Source organism: Triticum urartu, chromosome 4 (genome assembly GCF_003073215.2).
Source record: "Triticum urartu cultivar G1812 chromosome 4, Tu2.1, whole genome shotgun sequence".
NCBI lineage: Eukaryota > Viridiplantae > Streptophyta > Magnoliopsida > Poales > Poaceae > Triticum > Triticum urartu.
Window position 1 is genome coordinate 206,688,909 of NC_053025.1, and position 25,254 is coordinate 206,714,162.

A 25,254-nucleotide genomic window follows, 5' to 3' on the forward strand; every position below is an offset into this window, starting at 1 on the left:
ACATGCTAGATGTTCATATGTTTATGCCATGCTCGTATTGTTCTAGATGTATCAGGTTGTACATGCCATGTTGTTCTGATAGTATCGTGTTCATCATTGCTTAATAATATGTAATTGCCATGCTATGGTTTGTCTTGATTGCTTTGGTTGCTGCGAGCTTGCAAGTACATTCAATTTACTGGCCTGGCGTGTCATGCCAGATTGCAGGTCATGCCAGATTTGATTGCTTTTTTGCGAGCTGGGATAAGCGTTCTAGCCAGAGTCCCTGCAGAGTGGAGTTCACCACCGCCGACGTTGTTCCGCTGCCAAGAGTTATTCCGCTGCATCGTGTTGTTCTGCTGCTTGCATGGAGCAACCGTGGCATGCATAGTGTCACCGTGCCGATGTAATCCCCTTGTACGCATATAGATTGTAATAAAGAGCTGAGTTGTTCTATTATAAGCAGTGCCGTATTGCAGAAGACATCTCCTCGATATCTGGGCTGGAATACGGGGCGTTCCGGTTTCTCTGAGCCGGGGTGCCACAATATCTAACTCTGGCAGTTAGGATGAAGTGCATTAAATGCATCGCTAGGTGTTGGGTCAAGGGTGAATCTCGGCAAGCCTGCTCTACCGCTTATCTGTCTCTTCTTACCAGCTTGACACGCCCCCTGGACGTGTGTCAATAAAGCTAACCTCTTCTTCTTGATGCTGCCACGTGCCAGATGGGATGCACCTGGTTGCTTAGCACCTTGACACCACACTAACTAGTGACTTGGGTGTGGTAACGTGAAGTGGTGGCGTCTCTGTGGAGGAGCTTGGCGGGTTTTGATCTTAGCAGCCCCGGCAAGCTTGCCGAGGGAAGTCTGGGCATGCCCTCGGGTGCGGTCTCGACCTTGCCAGGCTCTCTTGCCCGACAAGGGAGGCCCTCCCAAGTTGTTCTTCAGATTACCTTGGGTCTCCTTAATGCTCTTCTTGATGTCATGAAGAGCGGCTTCTATGGCTTATCTTTGTGTCGCACACTGGTGATGGATGTATGATCGTCAGCATGACTGTGTATGAGTCCGGTCATCAGATGTGAATGTCTGTTGCACTGACAGTAGCCCCCAGGCCGGGCCCATGCATGCTGCCGGGCATCGTTGGTGCAGGCACTAACAATACACATGTGGACTGTCGGTGTTCTGGGTACGGGGGTCCCCAGACTTGCCTTCCTGCGGCCCACCGCGTGGCTAAGCCAGCAGGCCGTACGGCCCATCTTCACCGACAAAGCATGCAAGACACTCGCGAGGGTCCAAGCCTCGCGAGGCGGATGACGCAAGACCTCCTCTGGACTAGCCTAGCTAGGCAAGCTCACGAGGAGCAGAGATATCAAGGCGGGGCAAACCTCACGAGGCCCTCGTGATGTGAGCCATGACGCACGACACTAGGCGGGCGCCAGGAGGGCGCCAGTGCGCGCAGAGTCCTTGTTTCCTCTTTGGTGCTAAGGAGGCCAGCGCAGGCGAAGACTATCGAGGCATCAGGCAAAGGTTGCTATATCGGTGCAACGAGACCAAGACCAGGAGGACGACAAGATGGAGGTCATCGTGGAGCCCAAGACGACGTCACCACCAGAGCTTTTCGTAGGCGACGACCACTTTTGTCAGGATAGCTTGTACTAGCTGCCCCCCTTCAAATTGGCCCGCCGTTGTTGGCTCCCTTCCCGCTTGATATTTGGGAACAAAACCAGGGCCTATATAAGCAGAGCTAGCCACCATAGTAGGGGCATCTCATCTCATCTTAGCTCGATCCAACCCGATCGAGAGCCTACTCACAAGAACACCTCAACCTCAGGAGGCTGTTCTTCCCTTGTACTGTTCATCATCAGCCCTAGAGGCAATCCACCACCACCACACTGGAGTAGGGTATTACACCACAACGGTGGCCCGAACCAGTATAAACCTCGTGTCTTTTTGTGTTGCGAGTTCGTCGAGTTCGTCCGCGAGATCTTAGCGAGCTACGGCGTAGATCGGTAGGAAGGAAAGACTTCGCGCGCACCCCAGTGTTCGAACCTTAAGGGTTTGCCGGAACCCCACATCCGACATTTGGCGCGCCAGGTAGGGGTGCGCCGTAGCTTCCCTTCCATCATTTCATCGCTCCGTCGTCTCCATGGCGGACGCTCGGCGTGCTCGAGCTGAGCATCGGGCTTCCCTCACCGCCCGCGTCGCTTAGACGGCTCCCGTCGGCGGGCCACATCGCCGTTCTCGGTCTCCTGCCGCCAACGCTGCCACCGGCCTGGCGGGGAACGAGCAGCAGGCGTCCTCGCTGCATCCTTCAGTGCAGCAGGATGGCCGCACCACCACTCCATCGCTGACCCTTGCCGGTTCTTCGTCTCACACGCACCGCGCTCCCATGGAGGCAAGGGCCGCGCTCCTCGTGGCGAATGAGCTCCCGCGCTACCGCCTCGTCGATGACCTCTACGAGGAGTGTCTCGACCACGTCGCCGAGCTCGTCCGCGCCACAGGGGGCTCTCCGGCGCCGTCCCACTCTCTGCCTCCCCCTCAACCAGCCGCGGGCGATGGGGCTCATGGTGTGCCTCCACCACATCAGTACTAAGATGGCGCCTTGGCACCAAGGCGCGCGGCTCCGCGGCATGATCCGCCGCGCCCGGCGCCCGTGCACGAAGACAGAAGCTGCCAAGAAATTCCGCGGCCGTGAGAAGCTGCACCAGCGCTCCCCGCGCCACCTCGTCAAGACCGCGCACCACCTGCAGCTGTGTAGGGTGGACCTCGTCAAGACCAAGCTCCAGCTCCGAAGTGGGCCCGGCAACCACGGCTGGCTACCACGCCTTCACCCCCGAGTTGCGTAGCGTCGCCTGGCCGGGCAAGTTCAAGCCGGATCTGCCTCCTCGCTATGAGGGTACCACCGATCCCAAGGAGTTCCTGCAGCTCTATGAGCTGAGCATCAAAGCGGCCAACGGCGACGAAAAGGTCATGGCGAACTGGTTTCTCATGGCTCTCAAGGATGGAGCTCACTCCTGGCTCCTGAACCTGCAGCACGGCTTGCTCTCCTCCTGGGGCGAGATGCGCGACCGCTTCGTCGCCAACTTCCAGGGCACTCGCGACCGCCCACCGGTCATGGGTGATCTTCGCTGTATCAGGCAGCAACCAGGAGAGACCCTCCAGAAGTATATCCAGCGCTTCAACAACACTGGCTCAAGATCCCTAAGGCCACGGATGAGGCCATCATCTCCGCGTTCTCCAACGGCGTTTGTGACGTCAAGATGAAGGAAGAGCTCGCCATCCACAAGGAGCTCTGCACATCTCAGGAGCTGTTCAACCTGGCGACCAAGTGCGCAAGAGCTGAGGAGGGGCGCCTCTCTCTCCTTGAGCTGCCAGCAGTGGGCACGGAGGAGAAGAAGGCCAAGGCCAAGGACGTGAAGCGCAAGGAGGCAGCTATGCTCGCAGCGGAGCCCGACATCAAGCGGGGCAGAGATCAGCCCAAGTCATCCAAGAACGGCCGACCGTTCTGCGCCTTCCACAACCTAAACACCCACAACACCAGTGACTATCAAGAGCTCAGAGCCATACGAGAAGGACGCTACGGTCAACGCCCCGAGCGCAACGACCGGGGCTATGGCCGTGGAGGAGGACGTGGAGGCGGACGCTAGGACGACCGTGGCCCGCGCCAGGAGTGGCGCGACCGGCCTCGTGAGGACCGCCGGCAGGACCAACCTCGTGAGGGCGCCTGGAGGGACACGCCGCATAAAGATCGCCCCCAGGGCAACACCGGTCTTCCCCCGCTGCCGCTACCAAGAAGGAATGACGACCACCACCAGGACGAGGGGGCTGGGGGCTTCGAGGAGCCGTGTGCGATCGCCTGCATCTCGGGTGGCACCCAGGCCCTAGCCTCTCAGCGCACCTTCAAACAGTTCGCTCGCGAGGTGAACGCGGCGCTCCCCAAACTCGAGGCCACGCGCCCGCTCAGATGGTCCCAATGCGCCATCACTTTCAACTCGGCAGATCAGCTCAAGTGCGCAGCCACCGCTGGCGCCCTCCCTATGCTGTGTTCCCCAGTCATCAGCAATGTGCAGGTCACCAAGACCCTCATGGACGATGGCGCAGGGCTCAACGTCCTATCCGTCAACACATTCGACAACCTCCAAGTGCCTTCTGAACAGCTCCAGCCCACCAAGCCTTTCTCAGGAGTGATCGATGACTCCACCAGACCGATAGGGCAGGTCCGCCTGCCTGTCACCTTTGGGGAGCGCAAGAACTACCACACCGAGCTCATTGACTTCGACGTCGTGCACATCCGCCTGCCGTACAATGCCATCCTCGGGTATCCGGCCCTGGCCAAGTTCATGGCAGTCACTCATCACGGCTACAACGTTCTCAAGATGCCAGGAAGTGGAGGAATCATCACGGTCTCGTGTGAAGAGAGGGATGTGGTGTGCTCCCTCGAGCGCGCCTTTCAATACACAACAATCAACGACCCCCACAGTAGAAATGAAGGCCCTCTGGAGGCCATCCCCAAGAAGAAGCAGCCGCGCCATGCAGGACCTTAGGAGGATGGCGTCGCGGGAGGAGCCTCGCAGGACCAGCGCCCGCTCCAGGGGCGCCTCCCTCCATCGCATAGGAAGGCGCGCCCAGCGCCATCCTCAAGCAGGGCTCAGGGACTCTTTTCTGGAGGGCCTCCGACCATGCCAACCTCACGAGGGAGGCACTTGGGCACCACTTGGAGGCATGCTTCGTGGCACGTGACCCTCAGGAGAGCACAGGACAAGGCGTGCCCACCACTCAGGAGTTCATCACCAGGACCACCCAGGAACTGCAAGAAGCAAGAGCCATGCGCGGCGACAACCGCCCACGAGGCGTAGCTCTGCATCCTGGCGAGGATGCTGGGCTGCGTGTCTGCATCGACGTCCCAGCTGCATCGATGTCCCAGGGCTCAACAGGGCCGCATCTCAGGAGCGTTTCTGGCCTTTGCGTGTGGGCCGCTTCGAGGGCCCGCCGCACATCTACGTTCGTATGCCTTTTGGCTTGCCGAGCGTGGCGTCAGCCTATCAGCGCAACCTATGACGTGTCCTGGCGGCTCAGGAAGCCACGTACCACGATGTTCTGGAGGAGATGGAGAAGGCCTTCAGGGAACCTCCCGAGCCCCCAGAGCCTCCTGAGGCTCAGGGTTCTGGCGGCTCATGAGGAGTCATTTCTTGAACGCACGCCTTCAGCTGCACCAACTCTACTTCGTCTATAGAACCAGGTGCATCTTCCCAGCTCGTTTAGCTGGGATTGCCCCCCGGGCTGCATTATTCCCAGGACGCGTGGGTCCGTCCCTGCGGCATGTATCCCTTTTGCTTATGTCTTTAGCTTACCTTGCTGGGGGCGCCCCTTGGGCTGCATCATCCCCAGGCCGCTCGGGCCGGACCCAGTGGCATGTATCTTCCTGCATTTACCCAGGCTGATTTGCCTTCCCTAGTTAACCTGCCTATGGTTATCACCTCCTCGATCATCGCCTCCCACGGGGCCTCCTCACAGGCACGGCGCTGGTGCATGGGTCCGTCCCTGCCACGTCAACAAATCTGAGTGGTCGAGCTCTAGCTCGCGGCACGCCCCGCGCACGTCACCTCACCAGGCCCTCAGTGCCTTCACTTCATCCGGACAAACCAGCGGCAGGCTGACGACTGTAACAGAAAACCATGTTCTTCTTGTGCCTGTCCATAGGGACCCCGCGGGGAGGATGGCAGGTGGCACCATGATTCTCCTTTTCTCTCGTGCAATTCGCTTGCACGTTAAAAGGGGGCTCCTGAGCATCGCGACTCAGGAGCTCTTACTGGCTCTCCAGCCCTCACCCCCTGGCCTTGACCATGGCATCGCGACCTGGCATACCAGTGGTGGCTGAGCTCGCTCGAGGGCTGGGACCTGAGGACATAGAGCACTAAGGAGAGCATGAGGGCAGGGAAACTCGTATGAGCCGGCCTAGCTATGCCGCATGAGTAGGCGCGAAGCCCAAGCGCAACGTCAGGAGTCGCCACAAGATCAACAAGATAAGTCCCGCACTCGGATTAGCTAAATGTTTGGGCCTAATGGTCACTCACGCTTTGCCTTGACCCCTTTGCGGCCACGTCAACTCCCTTTATCGCCTTACCATGGCTGCTTGAGTGCTAAGGGGGGCCTCCTGAGCATCGCGCCTCAGGGGCTCTTACTGGACCTAGGGCCGCACACCTCCTGGCCTTGACCACGACACTCAACCTAGCATACCAGTGACGGCTGTAGCCTACCTGGGGACTGGGACCTGTCAGCGTGGAGCAGCAAGCTATCGCGAGGAAAGAAAGGGGGGACCGAGCCTTAACGGGACATGCATTCACCAAAATTTCATAACAGGGAAGATAAGCACAAAAGACGTTACGGACCCTTACATGCCCCCACGGGGTAATTCATGATTCTTTGCAGGAAACAAAAGCTGATACTAAGGGGAATCCTATCTACATCCTTCCGTGGTGGACACCATCATCAACAGTGGGCCACGGGAGGCCGGCGCCAACCCCATCCAGATCAGCGGCGGCGATGGCCAGACGCCGCAGCTCTGGTCCGAGCGCGGCGAGAGCTCGGAGGCGTGTAGATGTCATCGCTCGTCTCCGGAGTCTCATAGAACTCAGAAGAGTTGCTGGACTCCTAAGGGCTGCTGCTGCTGGAGTGGCCGTGAGCGGGACGCTCGTCAGCCTCATGCTCCTCTCCGGAGCAGCACTCCAGGCGGCGGCCCTCAGCATCATAGACCTTGAAGAAGAGCGTGGAGACGCTGTCATACTCAAAGTGGATCGCGAGGGCGCCCCTCGCATGGTAGACCCGCGCGATTCCTCGGGACTCCACGCCCACGCTTGCCTCCATAGCACCAAAGAGGAAACTGGTACACTGCGCCTGTTGGCGCCCGCCTGGCCTTGGTTGTAATGGCTCACGTCATCTGAACCTCGCGAGGTGAACCTTGCATAGAAATCTCTGCTCCTCGGGAGCTAGCCTGGGGAGGGTCTTGAGTAGTTGATGTCGAAGCTGGTCCATACCAGGCCATCGATGGAGCCATGCCATGGGCCATAGGCAGGCAATTCTAGGTACTCCCATTACCAGAAAGCCGACAGTAGCCCCCGGGCCCAAAGCGCACTCGAACTTGGCTTCAAGGCGAAGCTAGAGGGCAAGTGAGGAGCGTCGCGAGCCCTAATCTTTTGGGGCCTTGATAGACGCGTGACGCTCGAAGGGATGTGGCCGCCCCCACTTCTCCACGCAGCCTAGATATTCACCGGGCTCGGTGGCCATTCGTTGCCAACGCAGCCCTGCCTTTGTCGCTTGTCATCCTCACCCTGGTCTCCTTCACCTTCCTGAGAAACGGCGGTTCTTTCCCCGGATTTAACGCTGGCGCCAGTCCTCCCCTGTCGCCAAGTCGCCGCGGTCAAAGTAGAAGGGGTAAACCTGCGCTTCGGTTGGGCCCCAGCTAGCCTTCGAGCCTGCCCTCGAGCAGTCGATGGTGGTCAACCAAGAGGGGCTTGACAAGGTCCGACCGACCCTCGCCGCTGATTCCTATGAGTGGAAGGCGGTGGTGGCTTGGCCTGCTTCCCGCACCATGGTCGACATGGCAGCCACTGAGATCCCCATCCATCTTCACGCCCTCTTGGCTGGCCTGATCCCCCCTTTCTTCGATTTCTTCAACGCCATACCCTCGCATTACCATGTCCACACGCTGCATCTGGATCCTCAATATATCATCCTCCTTGCCGTCTTCGCCTTCCTCTGCGAGGCCCTGGTGGGCATCGCCCCTTCCGTGGCCTTGTTTCGCCATTTCATCTCGCTTGAACTAGTCAATGCCCGCCAGCGCTCGAGGCGCGTGGCCTTTGAGGCCATAGCGGTGACAGCCGGCTCAGGCATCGACTTCAAGCTCTCGCCAGTTGTAAGCGGATTCCGGAAGCGATGGGTGTTCGTGGACTCTGGCGTGCTCAGCTCATTGCTCCTGCTTCCACGAGTGCCAGCCGTACCCAGCTCCGGCTGGGGGCACGTGAAGCTTGTTGATCATCAGCTCGCCCATTTGTGCCGCTGGCTGGCCAGGTTGAAGAAGCTCAGGGTGACGGTGCCAATGGTGGTGAAGGAGTTCATTCAGTGTCGCATCGCTTCGCTTTAGCGTCATTCTCGATAGATGTGGACCTTCCTGGTAGCAGGGACCCAATGCGGCTCCAGGTGCTTACGCTTCCTTCCGAGATGCTACGCACGGTACTCAAGCTTCTGATGGGAAACCCAGCACCAGCCACGCTTCCGGAGGAGGGCTACCTCCTGTACTATTGCTCGAACAAGGACTAGTTCATGAGGCAGATGCCCCTTTTTGATGAGTGGGGGATGCGCCCGGCAGTCCTTAAAGGACCTCGTGAGAACCCCATCTTTGTGGCTCCCTTGCTTACCGACCTTGCAGCGCGTGCCCCAGATGTGGGAGCTGGGGGCGAATGCCGCCGTGTTCCGCTGAGAAGACAGTTATGGAGCTAGCGCCAACAGTTACTCCCGAGGCAACCGCTCCCGAGGCTCTAGTTGTTGCCCCCGAGGTGGCCTCTAAAGGGCTAGCACCGTCCGACGATCCTGAGGTGACAGCCCCTGAAGCTTGGGCGAGCAGTCCTGAGGTGGCAACCGGAGAGCTGGCGCTGTCCAATGCTCCCGAGGCGACCGCCCAAGGAGCCCCGCCGAGCGCTCCAGGTGCTTATGGCCATGCCCCACACCTTGGCCGGCTTCGCCTGAACCTTGAGGCACTCCTCAAGCGGAAAGGATCTCCGACCTACAGTGGTGACGCCTACCGGCCGCTGAAGCAGAGGACATAAATAGCCATAGACGGGTAAGTACCTTATCTTGGTGTTTTCTTGCATGTTAAGTTCTTCCCTGAAAATGGTTCCTCAGGAATCCTTCGGCTGAGGCGGCGAAATCTCCTGAGAAGCGACCCCCACAGGTCCTTGGCTCGATCTTGATTCCGGGCCCCTCGCACTAGACCCTCACACGAGGCGCGGGGGCGGTCCAAAAGGCAGATATGCCGACGGGGGGCCGTGAGCCTGCGTTTCCAGCGTCCTTCCTTCACGGTCTGGCCTGGGGTGCAGAAGGCGTGACGAGGGCTCCTCCATTGGTCATCATCGGTAGATGGGTGATCCCATCATTGCCTTCATCTTCAAGCAGCAAGACCGCGCCACCCAGAACCTCCGCCGAGGCCCGAAAGGCTCCGGGGAAGGCACCAGCCTCCAGCTTCCTGATACGTCTCCAACATATCTATATTTTTTTTATTGTTCCATGTTGTTATATTATCAATCTTGGATGCTATTTAATCATTTTATAGTCATTTTATATCATTTTTGGTACTAACCTATTGACATAGTGCCAAGTGCCAGTTGTTGTTTTCTGCATGTTTTTTACATTGCAGGAAATTAATATCAAATGGAGTCCAAACGCAACAAAAATTTACGCAGAATTTTTTGGGACCAGAAGGAACATAATGTGCCCTGGCTGCGCCTGGGGGTGCTTCTAGGAGAGCACAACCCACCAGGGCGAGCCAGGAGGCCCAGGCGCGCCCTGGTGGGTTGTCCCTACCTCGGGTGCCCCCTGTACCGCCTCTTTGCTCTATAAATACCCCAATATTCCCAAAACCCCAGGGGATTCGACAAAATATTGATCCCGCCGCCGCAGAGTCCACAACCACCAGATCCAATCTAGACACAATCTCTACTGGGGTTCACCACCTACATTGGTGCCTCTCCGATGATGTGTGAGTAGTTCTTTGTAGACCTTCAGGTCCGTAGTTAGTAGCTAGATGACTTCCTCTCTCTCTCTCTCTTGATTCTCAATACAATGGTCTCTTGGAGATCCATATGATGTAACTCTTTTTGCGGTGTGTTTTTTGGGATCGATGAACTTTGAGTTTATCATCAGATCTATCTTTTTATATCCATGAAAGTATTTGATTTTCTTTGATCTTTTCTATGAATGATTGCTTATAGCCTCGTATTTGTTCTCCGACATTTGGGTTTTGTTTGGCCAACTTGATATATTTATCTTGCAATGGGAAGAGGTGCTTTGTAGAGGTGCTTTGTATGTATTGTTTCTACTAAGGATAAAATGATGGGGCCTAGCTCTACATAGATAGATCTTGTCTACATCATGTCATCGTTCTTATTGCATTACACCGTTTCTCCATGAACTTAATACACTAGATGCATGCTGGATAGCAGTTGATGTGTGGAGTAATAGTAGTAGATGCACGGAGGAGCCGGTGTACTAATCTTGGACGTGATGCCTATATAATGATCCCTGCCTAGATGTCGTCATGAGTATTTGAAGTTCTATCAATTGCCCAACAGTAATTTGTTCACCACCGTTTGCTATTTTTCTTAAAAGAAGCCACTAGTGAAACCTACGGCCCTCGGGTCTCTTTCGCATATATTTGCCTTTCCAATCTACTTTTATTTGCCATTTATTTTCAGATCTATTAAACCAAAAATACAAAAAATACCTTGCTGAAATTTATTTTATTTGGCGTTCGATCTATCAATTTTTACAACTTTCTCCCGTCCACGCACCAATTTCTGGCACCGTTACCCGAAAGGGATTGACAACCCCTTTTGCACGTCGGGTTGCAAGTATTTGTTATTTGTGTGAGTTTACGTTGTGTTGCTTCGTTCTCCTACTGGTTCAATAACCTTGGTTTCACATCTGAAGGAAATACCTACCACCGTTCTGCTGCATCATCCCTTCCTCTTTGAGGAAATACCGACGTAGCTTGAAGCGACATCAAAAGAAATTTCTGGCACCGTTGTCGGGGAGGATCTTCAACATATACCAGGTTCCTAATCACGAATCTCATCTCCTCGCAATTTACATTATTTTCCATTTGCCTCTCGTTTCCTCTCCCCCACTTCACAAAAATTTGCTATTTTATTCGCCCCTCTTTTTCTGTGCATGTTTTCTTGTCAGATCTATCCATTGCTTGCAATCGTGAGTGATTTTGGTATGGCACCAACAGATCATGGCCTAACTCCTAAGATTGGACGTACGGGCAATCTGGATGCTAAAAATTTTATTTTGTGGCAAGGGAACATTATGGGAAAAGAATGTATCCAAGAATTTTTCAATTGTGTTGGGAATCTAAGTCTTGATGATGCTCCTATACTTAAAAATACTAGACCTTTTACGGATGCTATTTCAGCACTAGTTCTAAAACTTGTAACTAAATTTATCCGTACCCATCCTACTTTGCAAAGATTGTTTTCTGAGCTTCCTGCTACAAAGAATCCTAGGGCTAAAAAGTTGGCCACCCTTGTCCTTATGAATGAATTTGATTACATAATAAGGGAAGCTAGGGAAATCTTTGATTTTTATGGTATGAATCATGAAAAACCTATGATAGATGAAATTATTTACAATAGTGACTATGCATTAAGGCATTTTCTTGGTGATAATAAAATCTTTGATGAGAATCTTAAAAAGGAAGTCCCCATTTTAGATATATTCCAACTGGTTCTCAATAATGTTAATCAACATTACTCTTGGATTGTTGTGGGGAATCAAAAAGGTTATGATGAACAACAACTTAGGAACGCTAAGGTTTCTATGGATAATATGTTTTATGTTGTGTTTACAAAACCCCATGATGAAAAAACCTCTAAGAAGGTTAATAAGAAGGATGACAAAACATAGATCCTTCCTTTATGCCTAGCTAAGGGCATAAAACTATAGCGCTTATTGGGAGGCAACCCAATGAATAAAATATATTTTTCTTTTTGCTTCCTGTTTTTGAGTGTTAGCACAATTATGCTACTATTATGATTGTGCTTTTTATGTTTTAATTAGTGTATGTTCCAAGTAAAGCCTTTAGGATCTTCTTGGGTGATAGTTGTTTGATCTTTTTGAATAAAAACAAAAAAATTTGCGCTCACAAAAAAATTCTAATTTTTAACCAGAGAGTGATAAAGTACCCGTTCCTCTTGCACTAGATCAATATACAACTTGATCAGGTCGTCCTAACGTTTCAGAATTTTTGGAGTTACAGAAGTATTCAAAATAGTTAGATTGCTACAAACTGTTCTGTTTTGACAAATTTAGTATTCTTTGTGTTGTGTTCTTGTTTTGATGGCTCTCTGGTTTTCTTTGATGAGTTTTTGCCATATAAAAGTTGGAATACAATAGATATAATGCAAGAACAAAATTAATTGGTTTGATACATCACTTATAGTAGTGATTTATTTTCTTATACTAACGAATCTCACAAAGGTTTTGTTGAGTTTTGTGTGATTGAATTTTTCAAATTTTGGGTTATCTTACGATGGATGAAGGAATAAGGAGTATAAGAGCCTAAGCTTGGGGATGCCCCGGCATCCCAAGCTATTATCCAAAATGAGCAACCAACTAAGCTTGGGGATTCCCCTGAGTGGCATCCCCTCTTTCTTCTTACGACCATCAGTATTTTACTTGAAGCTATATTTTTATTCATCACATACTATGTGTTTTGCTTGGAGCATCCTTTATGATATGAATTTTGCTTGATTTATTTTGTGTTTTAAGTCTTGATTCCTTGCTATACACACCTATTTGAGAGGGCCGAAATTATGCCATGACTTGTTAGAATTGCTCTCTTTGCTTCACTTAAATCTTTTATGACCTATGGACTTGCTCTATTGCTCCATTTATATCTTTTTGAGCATTGTGTGGTTTTGTATTTTTGAAGAAATTCTCTCTTGATTCACTTAGATTTATTAGAGAGTTAGTAAACTTTTCAAGAAATTCTCGCTTGCCTCACTTAAATTAATTTGAGACAAAGAAAGAAATATTATGCTCATGATCTTCACTTATATTTGTTTGAGCTTGTCAAAAGCAACACATGATAATTAGTCCCAAAGTGATAGATATCCAAGAAGGATATAATTAAAACATTCATGAATATCATTGGACAAAATAAACTTGATTCTTAGTAATAGTTTTGAGGTATGATGATGTGATATGTGAGTTATGTTGATGAGCAATTATGCTTTAGTAGGAATATTGGTGTTAGGGTTTGTGATTCCCTGTGCAAGCACGAAAGTCAATAGTCATGCAATGAAATTATATCCTACTTGTGGTGATTTGTTCGGTGTTAATTTTGCTTAATGCTTGCTTATGAGATTATCCGTTTCTTGGTTGGTCTCTTCTCAATCTTTTGCTAGCCTTCATTTTGCACTAAGTATGATCCCTACTTGTGCATCCAAAATCATTTAAACCAGTTTTGCCACATGAGTACATATATGCGGTATTCTTTTTCCGTTCTAAGCAATTTTGCATGTGCCATCTCTAATTTTAAAAATAAACTTCTCTTTTGTGTGTTCGTTTCGCTCGCGGAGCGGTGAGGGGTGGCTAATATTTTCCATGCTAGACTTGTTATTGTCACAATGAGTGTTTATTCACTTGTCATTACACGAGAGTAAGGCAAACACATTAGGGATGCCTAGTCCCGAAATGAAAAAATGAATTTACTTTGTGTTGTCAAATAATAAATTCCTTGGAAAGTGTTGGTATGGAAGGCACCGATGGATACGGTTAGCCATGGAAAGTGAAAGTATGGTTGGAAAAGGAATAAACTTTATTTTCTGTTTCGGAATCGCCTATGGTATATCTAGCATGGAAAGTGTTGGGAACTCTAAGTCACTTTCATTGGTGGGATGGATACACCTCCCAAAATGTTTTTATCTCTAAGTTTTTTGCTTTGAGCTCTGGCACCTCCACAAATCCCTACTTCCCTCTGCGAAGGGCCTTTCTTTACTTTATGCAATTATTAATTTGAATTTGAGTCTCCATCTTCTCTTATAAAATCACCAACTAGGTAGCAATATGATCGTACTTAAGTATTGGTTGTCGTTAATATGCGAGTGTGTTTCTTGAATGGATGAATGGTTGAGCATGATGGGCTAGGGATAACTTATTTTAGCATTGATATTTCGAAAGACATGGTTGCTTATTGATATGCTTCAGTATTTAAATTATCATGTCAAAACTAGACTATTGATTTGAATCACATAGAAGTCCAAATGTCCATGCTATAAAGAAAGAATATGATATGACATGTTAGGCAACATTCCACATCAAAAATGTCCATGCTTTAGTGTTGATATTTTGAAAGAGATGGTTGCTTGTTGATATGCTTGAGTATTAAAGTCCTGATGTCAAAACTAGACTATTGCTTTGAACCATATAAAACTCCAATTCTCCATGCTATAATGGAAAGAATATGTGATGAACATGTTCGGTAGCATTCCACATCAAAAATTCTGTTTTTATCATTGACCTACTCAAGGATGAGCAAGAATTAAGCTTGGGGATGCTTGATATGTCTCCAACGTATCTATAATTTTTTATTGTTCCATGCTGTTATATTATCAATCTTGGATGTTTTATAATCATTTTATATACTTTTTTGGTACTAACCTATTAACATAGTGCCAAGTGCCAGTTGCTGTTTTCTGCATGTTTTTTACATCGTAGGAAGTCAATATCAAACGGAATCCAAATGCAAGGAAACTTTACAGAGATTTTTTTGGACCAAAAGGAACATAATGGGCCCTAGCTGCGCCTGGGGGAGTGCTCTGAGGAGATCACAACTCATCAGGGTGCGCCAGGAGGCCCAGGCGCACCCTGGTGGGTTGTGCCCACCTCGGGTGCCCCCCGGACCGCCTCTTTGCTCTATAAATACCCCAATATTACCAAAACCCCAATGGAGTTGACGAAATATTGATCAAGCCACCGTAGAGTCCAGAACTACCAGATCCAATCTAGACACCATCTCGGATGGGGTTCACCACCTCCATTGGTGCCTCTCCGACGATGCGTGAGTAGTTCTTTGTAGACCTTCGGGTCCGTAGTTAGTAGCTAGATGGCTTACCCTCTCTCTTGATTCTCAATACAATGGTTTCTAGGAGATCCATATGATGTAACTCTTTTTGCCGTGTGTTTGTTGGGATCGATGAACTTTGAGTTTATGATCAGATCTATCTTTTTATATACACGAAAGTATTTGAGTTTCTTTGATATCTTTTATGCATGATTGCTTATAGCCTCGTATTTCTTCTCTGATATTTGGGTTTTGTTTGGCCAACTCGACCTATTTATCTTGCAATGGGAAGAGGTGCTTTGTAGTGGGTTCGATCTTACGGTGCTTGATCCCACTGACAGAAGGGGAACCGACATGTATGTATCGTTGCTACTAAGGATAAAACAATGGGGTCTATCTCTGCATAGATAGATCCTGTCTACATCATATCATCGTTCTTATTGCATTACTCCATTTCTCCATGAACTTAATACACTAGATGCATGCTGGATAGCGGGCGATGTGTGGAGTAATAGTAGTAGATGCAGAATCGTTTCGATGTACTTGACACGGACGTGATGCCTATATTCATGATCATTGCCTTAGATATCTTCATAACTATGCGCTTTTTTGTCAATTACTCGACAGTAATTTGTTCACCCAACCTAATACATGCTATCTTGAGAGAAGCCACTAGTGAAAGCTATGGCCCCCGGGTCTCTTTCCTATTGTATTACATCTCTTTTGTTTAGATCGCATCTCGTTTACTATTTTGCAATCTTTACTTTCCAATCTATACAACAAAAATACCAAAAATATTTACTTTAATATCTCTAGTAGATCTCACTTTTGGGAGTGATCGTGAAGGGATTGACAACCCCTTTATCGTGTTGGTTGCAAGGTTCTTGATTGTTTGTGTAGGTACTAGGTGACTTGTGCGTTGTCTCCTACTGGATTGATACCTTGGTTCTCAAAACTGAGGGAAATACTTACGCTACTTTGCTGCATCACCCTTTCCTCTTCAAGGGAAAACCAACGCATCCTCAAGAGGTAGCAAGAAGGATTTCTGGCGCCGTTGCCGGGGAGATCTACGCCAAGTAAAGACATACCAAGTACCCATCATAAACTCTTCTCCCTCGCATTACATTATTTGCCATTCGCCTCTCGTTTCCCTCCCCCCACTTATAAAACGATTTTCAAAAACCTTTGCTTTTTTGTCGCCCCTCTTTCGTTCGTCTCTTTTCGCTTGCTTCTTGTGTTCTTGGGTGTTAGTGTGCCTGTTTGCTTTGATGGCTCTGCCAAAAAGTGTTGATCCTCGCCTTAGAAGGTTGGAAGAAATTCAAGACAATGTTAGAAGCTTTATGTCTTTGCAATTTGAGGATAATAATTTCTTTAGAAACGAGCTTAAAGAACAAAAAAGTTTTATGGAGTACATGAATAAAGAGCTCGATGATATGTCTATGGAATTTTATGGTTTGAAAACTCAGTTTGCTCATCTTGAAAATTTAGTAGGCCAAATTTCGGATAAGCAAGCCACCTTAGTTAATAAGATGGCTGCTAAACCGGAAGATCTAGATGACAATAATGATGAAGATCTAAAAGTGATTAATGTGACTCCTATTAAATATTTGTTTTCGAATATGAATCTTGATAAAGATGGGACTGGAGTTGAGTCAACTTTAGTTAAAAGGCGTCCCAATGATTCAGAGTTTTTAGATCTTGATGCAAAAATTAATAAAAGTGGGATTGAAGAGGTCAAAACTTTACATAGCAATGAACCCACTATTTTGGATTTCAAGTAATTTAATTATGATTCTATGATAGATTGTATTTCCTTGTTGCAATCCATGTTAAATTCTCCTCATGCTTATAATCAAAATAAAGCTTTTACTAAACATATCGTTGATGCTTTAATGCAATCCTATGAAGAAAGGTTGAACTAGAAGTTTCTATCCCTAGAAAACTTTATGATGAGTGGGAACCTACTATTAAAATTAAGATTAAAGATTATGAATGCTATGCTTTGTGTGATTTGGGTGCTAGTGTTTCCATGATTCCAAAAACCTTGTGTGATGTGCTAGGTTTCCGTGAAGTTGATGATTGTTCTTTAAATCTGCATCTTGCGGATTCCACCATTAAGAAACCTATGACAAAGATTAATGATGTTCTTAATGTTGCAAATAGGAATTATGTGCCTGTATATTTCATTGTTCTTGATATAGATTGCAATCCTACATGTCCTATTATTCTTGGTAGACCTTTCCTTAGAACGATTGGTGCAATTATTGGCATGAAAGAAGGAAATATTAGATTCCTATTTCCGTTAAGGAAAGGAATGGAATACTTTCCTAGGAAGTAAATTAAATTGACTTATGAATCTATTATGAGAGCCACTTATGGATTGCATACCAAAGATGGCAATACCTAGATATATTCTTGTTTTTATGCCTAGCTATGGGCGTTAAACGATAGCGCTAGTTGGGAGGCAACCCAATTTCATTTTTGTTCTTTGCTTTTTGCTCGTGTTTAGTAATAAATAATTCATCTATCTTCTATTTACATGTGGTTTTATGTTTTAATTAGTGTTTGTACCAAGTAGAGCCTTTGGGAAGACTTGGGTGAAGTCTTTGCGATCTTGCTGTAAAAAACAGAAACTTCTGCACTCACGAGATTAACTGTCATATTTTACTGGAGAGTGATTTTAGGTTGATTCTTTTAGAAGATGAATAGTAGGCAATTTCCTCACGTTCACCAATTTATTTGAGAATTTTTGGAGTTACATAAGTATTAGAAAGTTACATATTTTTACAGACTGTTCTGTTTTTGACATATTCTATTTTTAGTGTGTTGTTTGCTTTTTTATGAATCTATGAGTACTATCGGGTGGGGGAGGGGGTATGAACCATAGAGACGATGGAATACAGTAGGTTTAACACCAATATAAATAGATAATGAGTTCATTACAGTACCTTAAGGTGGTGGTTTATTTTCTTATACTAACGAAGCTCTTGAGATTTTTTGTTGAAGTTTTGTGTTGTGAAGCTTTCAAGTTTTTGGGTAAAGATTTGATGGATTTTGGAATAAGGAGTGGCAAGAGCCTAAGATTGGGGATTCCCAAGGCACCCCAAGGTAAAATTGAAGGACAACCAAAAGCCTAAGCTTGGGGATGCCCCGGAAGGCATCCCCTCTTTCATCTTTGTCTATTGGTAACTTTGCTTGAGGCTATATTTTTATTCACCACATGATATGTGCTTTGATTGGACCGTCTTGTATGATTTTAGTCTTTGATTTTTAGTTTACCACAATCATCCTTTCGGTACACACCTTTTGGGAGAGACACACATGAATCAGAATTTATTAGAATACTCTATGTGCTTCATTTATATCTTTTGAGCTAGATAATTTTGCTCTAGTGCTTCACTTATATCTTTTTAGAGCACGGTGGTGGTTTTATTTTATAGAAATTATTGATCTCTCATGCTTCACTTATGTTATTTTGAGAGTCTTTTAGAACAGCATGGTAATTTGCTTTGGCTATAAAACTAGTCCTAATATGATGGGAATCCAAGATGCGTATAATAAAACTTTCATATAAAGTGTGTTGAATACTATGAGAAGTTTGATGCTTGATGATTGTTTTGAGATATGAGGATGGTGATATTAGAGTCATGCTAGTAGAGTAATTGTGAATTTGAGAAATAAATGTGTCGAGGTTTGCAAGTCCCGTAGCATGCACATATGGTAACCGTTGTGTAACAAATTTGAAGCATGAGGTGTTTCCTTGATTGTCTTCCTTATGTGTGGAGGTCGGGATCGCGCAATGGTTAACTCCTACAAACCCTTCCCCTAGGAGCATGCGCGCAGTGCTTGGTTTTGATGACTTGTAGATTTTTGCAATAAGTATGTGAGTTCTTTATGACTAATGTTGAGTCCATGGATTATACGCACTCTCATCCTTCCATCGTTGCTAGCCTCTCTAGTACCGCGCAACTTTCACTGGTACCATACCCACCGTTTACCTTCCTCAAAACAACCACCATACCTACCTATTATGGCATTTCCATAGCCATTCTGATATATATTTCCATGCAACTTTCCACCATTCTGTTTATTATGACACACTCCATCATTGTCATATTGCCTTGCATGATCATGTAGTTGACATCGTATTTGTGGCAAAGCCACCATTCATAAAAAAAGAGGCCAAAGAAGCCAATGAAAAAAGAGAGGCCAAAGAAGGCAAACAAAAAAAAGAGAAAAAGAGAGAAGGGACAATGCTACTATCATTTTTCCACACTTGTGCTTCAAAGTAGCATCATGATCTTCATGATAGAGAGTCTCTTATTTTGTTACTTTCATATACTAGTGGGAATTTTGGTTATAGAACTTGGCTTGTATATTCCAATGATGGGCTTCCTCAAAATGCCCTAGGTCTTCATGAGCAAGCAAGTTGGATGCACACCCACTTAGTTTCTATTGTTGAGCTTTCATACATTTATAGCTCTAGTGCATTCGTTGCATGGCAATCCCTACTCACTCACATTGATATCTATTGATGGGCATCTCCATAGCCCATTAATATGCCTAGTTGATGTGAGACCATCTTCCTACTTTTTTCTGTTCTCCACAACCACCATTTTATTCCACCTATAGTGCTATGTCCATGGCTCACGCTCATGTAGTGCGTGAAAGCCGAAAAAGTTTGAGAATACTAAAGTATGAAACAATTGCTTGGTTGAAACCGGGGTTGTGCATGGTTTGAATATTTTGTGTGACAAAGATGGAGCATAGCCAAACTATATGATTTTGTAGGGATGAACTTTCTTTGGCCATGTTATTTTGAGAAGACATGACTACTTTGTTTGTATGCTTGAAGTATTATTATTTTTATGTCAATATTAAACTTTTGTATTGAATCTTTCGGATCTAAACATTCATGCCACAATAAAGAAAATTACATTGATAATTATGTAAGGTAGCATTCCACAACAAAAATTCTGTTTTTATCATTTACCTACTCGAGGACGAGCAAGAATTAAGCTTGGGGATCACTACTGGAATCAGGGATTTTGCCGTCTGCCAGTTCTTTGCCGTCTGCCAGCAAACGACAAAGAAGTTCTTTGCCATCAGCTACCAAAAAGCGGACGGCAAACAACTGGCAGACGACAAAGAAAATCTTTGCCATCTGTCACTTCTTCGCCGTCAGCTGGCTGGCGACAAAGAGAGAGGTGGCCCCCACTAACGAGCTGATTAGAAAAACTTAACCCCCCCTCTTTGCCGTCTGCTAGCAGACGGCAAAGATAAAAAAAGCGGACGGCAAAGGCTTGGCGGACAACAAAGGCTAACTAATCTAACCTAACTAACGGCCGATCGAGCCCCCACCCCCGCCCGTTACTCACTCTATTTCTCTCACTCTCTCCTCCCCGACGCCCCGCCACCAGATCCACCCACCGCCGCCCCCGCCGCCCGGCGCCGCACCCGCACCCGCTGCCCGGCGCCGCACCCGCCCCCGTCACCGCCCCCACCCCGCCGCCCCCACCCCACCCGCCGACGCCCGGCGCCCCGGTGCCCCGGCGCGCCACCACGTCGCCGGCCCACTGGCCCCACTGCCCCGACCGTCCCATTGCTTCGGTGAGTTATTTTTTTTTCATTTTTTGTTTTTTCATTTTTTGCTGTTTAATTGTTAGTGTTAGATTTAGTGCTAGATATGTGTTAGTGTTAGATTTAGTGCTACATATGTGTTAGTGTTAGATTTAGTGCATGGGTTTTAGATGAAAAATAATGAAAAAGGAAGAAGAAGAAAAGAAGAAAAGAAGTAGAAGTAAAAATAATATGTAGAAGAAAAGAAGAAGAAGAAGAAGATAAGAAGTAGAAGAAGTAGAAGTAGAAGAAGAAGAAAAGAAGAAAAGAAAAGAAGTAGAAAAAAGATGAAAAAAGAAGAAGAAGAAGAAGAAGAAGAAGAAGAAGAAGAAGAAGAAGAAGAAGAAGAAGAAGAAGAAGAAAAGAAGAAATGAAAAGAAGTAAAAGAAGTAGAAAAAAATGAAAGAAGAAGAAGAAGAAGAAAGGAAAGAAGAAGAAGAAGGATAGAAGGAAACACCCCGACCCCCTGACCCCGACACCACAGCCCGACACCCCCACCCCCCGACCCCCTGACCCCCCCCCCCCCCTCCGACACCACACCCCGACCCCGACACGACACCCCGACCCCTTGACCCCGACACTCCGACTCCGACACCACACCCCGACACCCCGACCCCGACACGACACCCCGACACCCCGATCCCATGACCCCCTGACCCCGACACCACACCCGACCCCCGACACCTCCTGAAAAGGTGCTCTTTGGCCTTCAAGAGGCCGACGGGGTCATCTATTTGTGAATTATGAGTTAGGTCATATATTTTTCGATTTTGTTATGAAAAACATCATATATAATTGTGTTGATCGGGTAGATTTAAATGTGTAGTTGTTTCATCACTGCGAGGTTTGGTGTTCGACAACCTCGCTGTGCGTTTGATGAGCTCTGCCCCTTTGTTCGTGGGTGAGCACAAATGACATGTCCTCCTCCCCCATTAATTATTTTCTCTGTTCTGGTGTTCGTGCCGATTAAACTTGATTGCTAGCTATATATGTGTCTTGAATCATTAGTATGCGTAACCAATATGTGTCTCCCATTCGAAAGCGTTATAGTCATAAATATGCATGCATTTGCATATTTATAACCTTGATTCTTTCGAATTGTCCAACGCTATCCATGGACAGCCCGAGTATGTGTAGATTGAGTTTGTTTTCCCATATGCTTTGCTCCGGATCCGACGCATAAATTTCGTCAGTGCCTCCCCTGTCGTTCTCCGGGTACACATCCTCTCTGTTTATTGCAGAGAGGTGTATCAGGAGAACAGCGGGGAGGTGCTGCCGAAATTTTGTGTCGGATCCGGAGCATAGCATGGTAAAATGAACCCATTCTACACATACTCGGGTGGGACTAGGACCTATCATTACCAATTAGAGTGTCGGTTGCATGGACATAATAAAATTGACAAAGTAGATCAACTGATGAATATATACATGGTGAATTATATATATATATTTGTTGTGTGTCTAGTAGCTCTGAAAGTCAAGATGAGTGATCGTGAGTGGATGTATACTGGTCACACTGGTCAGAACAAATGGAGCGCTGAATGGTTCACAAAAACCAAGGGGTTTGTGCTAGCCGCATTTGCAAATGGCCAGAGGAAAACCTGGTGCCCTGTTTCCGGTGCGACAATTGGGAAAAGAGGATAGAGGATGAAATGGGCAAACACCTGCAGAAGAGTGGTTTTACGCCCGATTATACGGTGTGGACATATCATGGTGAGTCTACCCAACGTGACCGAGCTGAGGTGGATCGTCGTCGCACCGACGAGCATGGTACTGGGATGGAAAACATGGTGCAAGACTATGATGATGCTTGGGATTCAGATGAGGAGATGGAGGAATCTGCAAAGGACTTCAATGAAATGTTGGAGTCTTCAAAACGTCCGCTCCATGAGCACACTGAGCTTTGTCAGTTGGATGCCATCTCACAAGTAATGGCTCTGAAGGCTCAGTTCAACTTGGGCAGAGAATGCTACGACGCAATGATGACAGTATTTGTATGCTTTCTACCCAAAGGCCATGTAATGCCTGCAAACCTTTACCAGTCAGACAAAATCCTCCGTGCACTGAAGATGCCCTATGAGAAGATACGTGCCTGTGAGAAAGGATGTGCCTTATTTAGGCTTGACTATGCGGACTTGAACTATTGTCCCATTTGCAAGTCTTCCAGGTATGTGTCGGATTTCGGGTTCCGGCAGACCCTTGAGGTTCGAACACTGGGGTGCGCGCGGAGATTTCGCCTTCTACCTACCTGCAGCCCTCCGCCTTGCTAAGATCTAAGCTATGGAAAGAACAGTACAAGAGACACAGGGTTTATACAGGTTCGGGCCACCGTTGTGGTGTAATACCCTACTCAAGTGTGTGGTGTGGTGGATTGCCTCTTGGGCTGATGATGATGAGCAATACAAGGAAGAACAGCCTCGCGAGGGTCTGTTCTTGGCTGTGGGGATGAACTGCTAGGGGGAGTTCAGTCACCCTTCCCTCTCTCTCTTCTCAATTGCGACCCTAGCTAGTTTCTGGGTTGGCCGATTCTGGATCCTCCCTACCCTGGGGGTGGCTAGTCCTATTTATAGTCAAAGGCCCTGGGCCTCTTCCCAAATATTGAGCGGGAAGGGCGTCAACAATTGGCCATTTTGAAGGGGAACATCGGGTACACTTATCCTGACTAAAGTTGGTCCTCGCCTGCCAAAGGCTCTGGTGGTGCCGCTAGTTTGGGCTCCACAATGACTTCCTTCCTGCCGTTGGACTGGTCTTAGTCTCGTTGCACCGAAACGGGTGCCTTTGCTTGATGCTCTCGCCTGCGCTTGATCCCTTTGCACCAAAGAGGAAAGGAGGACACTGCGTGGGCTGGCGCCCGCCTGGCGCCCTTGGTCATCATGGCTTGCGTCACGGGCACCTCATGAGGTACCCCGCCTTGATCTCTCCGCCTCCTCGCGAGCCAGCCTGATGTGGCCGTGCCTAAGGAAGCTCCGTGTCGTCCGCCCTGCTAGGCTTGGCCCCTCGCGAGGGTCTTGGGTCTGCGTCGACGAAGACGGGCCGTGCTGGGCCCCCTTTGAGCCACGCCGCAGGCCGCAGGCAGGCAAGTCTGGGGACCCCCGTTCCCAGAACGCCGACAGTAGCCCCCGGGCCCAAGGCACGCCCGGACTTGGCCGTGCAGGGAGGTGAAAGGGCAAGGGCGAAGCACCGCGGGCCCTAATAGCCTGCGGCCTTGGGCGCCGCGTGGCGGTTGATCGGACGTGGGCGTCTCCACTTCCCCATGGCGCCTCGACAACTGCATGGATCGGACAAGTCCCTGCATGCAAAGCGGGTCATGATTACCTATGATCGTGGAGGTCGGCGGTTGGCCTTCACCGGCCATAAGTACGGAACGGCGCGCGCCCTTCCAGTCCATCCCTTCTTGCTTCTCCTTCTTCCCGGTCCTTGCTCCGTCTTGCTGCGACAGCTCCGGTCTGCCGGTTCTCGTCGGCAGAGAAGGGAAAGGCTCCCCGAGAGTAACCAGACCCGCTCCCACCGAAGAAACGACTCGCCCTACGCGGCCCGGACGAGGGGGCCCATCAGGTGGTGTCGAGGCCCTCGTGCGAGCGGGCACCGCCGGGGTTCCCGCTTCCTTTGTATGCCCACATCGAGGGCCTTGAAGGAGTTGATGCTGATTGCCACGGGCGGCGCCGCCGTCGGCGCCGACGGGTCACGAAGGTGTGGGTCGTCCCCCCTGGGGTCCACACCGAGGGCTCCTCCCGAGAGTTCGTGCTCCGCGCCGCCATGCCTCCTCAGTCTTGGATTCGCCTTCCTCCCTTCTTCGCCTCCATCATTCCACCGGGAGAACTCCTGGAGCTTTGGCTGCAGCACGCCGGCTGCAGCACTCTTGCGACCGAGGCAGAGGTCGCGGTCGTTGCTCCGGGCGAGGTCTTCATGACTCGAGGCTGGAGCGAGATCGCCCGGGTTTGCAGGACAAGAGGCGCCTTCACGATCCACTTGGAGTATGACGGTGCTTCGGTGATGTTCTTCAAGGTCTTCGATGCGAACGGGCGCCGGCTGGAGTGCTGCCTCGGGAGAGGTGGTCGGGACCCTGCTACGGCGAGGACTGGGCCCGCCGACCACTCCCTTGGCGGCTCCTCAGGCGGCGGAGGCGTCGGAAGTTCCAGTGACTCCGGCGAGCTCTTCGCGACTCCGGAGACGAGCGACGACAGCTACGAGCCCTCGAGCCGGCGCCGCTCCTGGAGCAGGGCGGGCTCGTCAGGCCGTCACCGACTCTGATCTGGATGGGGTTGGCGCTGGTGCTTGACGGCCCACTGTTGATGATGGCGTCTTTTGCAGGGGCGCGTGTAGTTAGCGTCCCTTTAGGATCTGTTCCCTGCGAGGAATCAAAGACGCGTCCCGTGGGGGCTTGTAAGGTGCCTGTGATCCTGTTTTGTTAATATAACCCTTGTCGTAGAATTGTGTGAGTTGCTCATTCCATCTTATCTCAGTTCTCCCTTTTGAACCTCACGAGGGCTTGGTGCTCTGCGCCGACAGGTCCCAGTCCCAAGGCGGCTTCAGCCGTCGCTGGTATGCCAGGTCGCGATGCCGTGGTCAAGGCCAGGAGGTGAGCGACCCGGGGTCCGGTAAGAGCCCCTGAGTTGCGATGCTCAGGAGGTCCCCTTTGGCACTCAAGCAGCTGTTATTCGGTGAGAAAGGGGAGTGGCGTCGCTAACACGAGATTGCATTAGGTGCGGGGATGGTGCTGCGGTAGCTGGTGCTTCCGGGTGGTGACTTATCTCGAGAATCAGGGGCCGTTCTCTGGTGTGTCGCCGGGTCCGTGCATCGGCAGGCGTGAGGTTGCTCA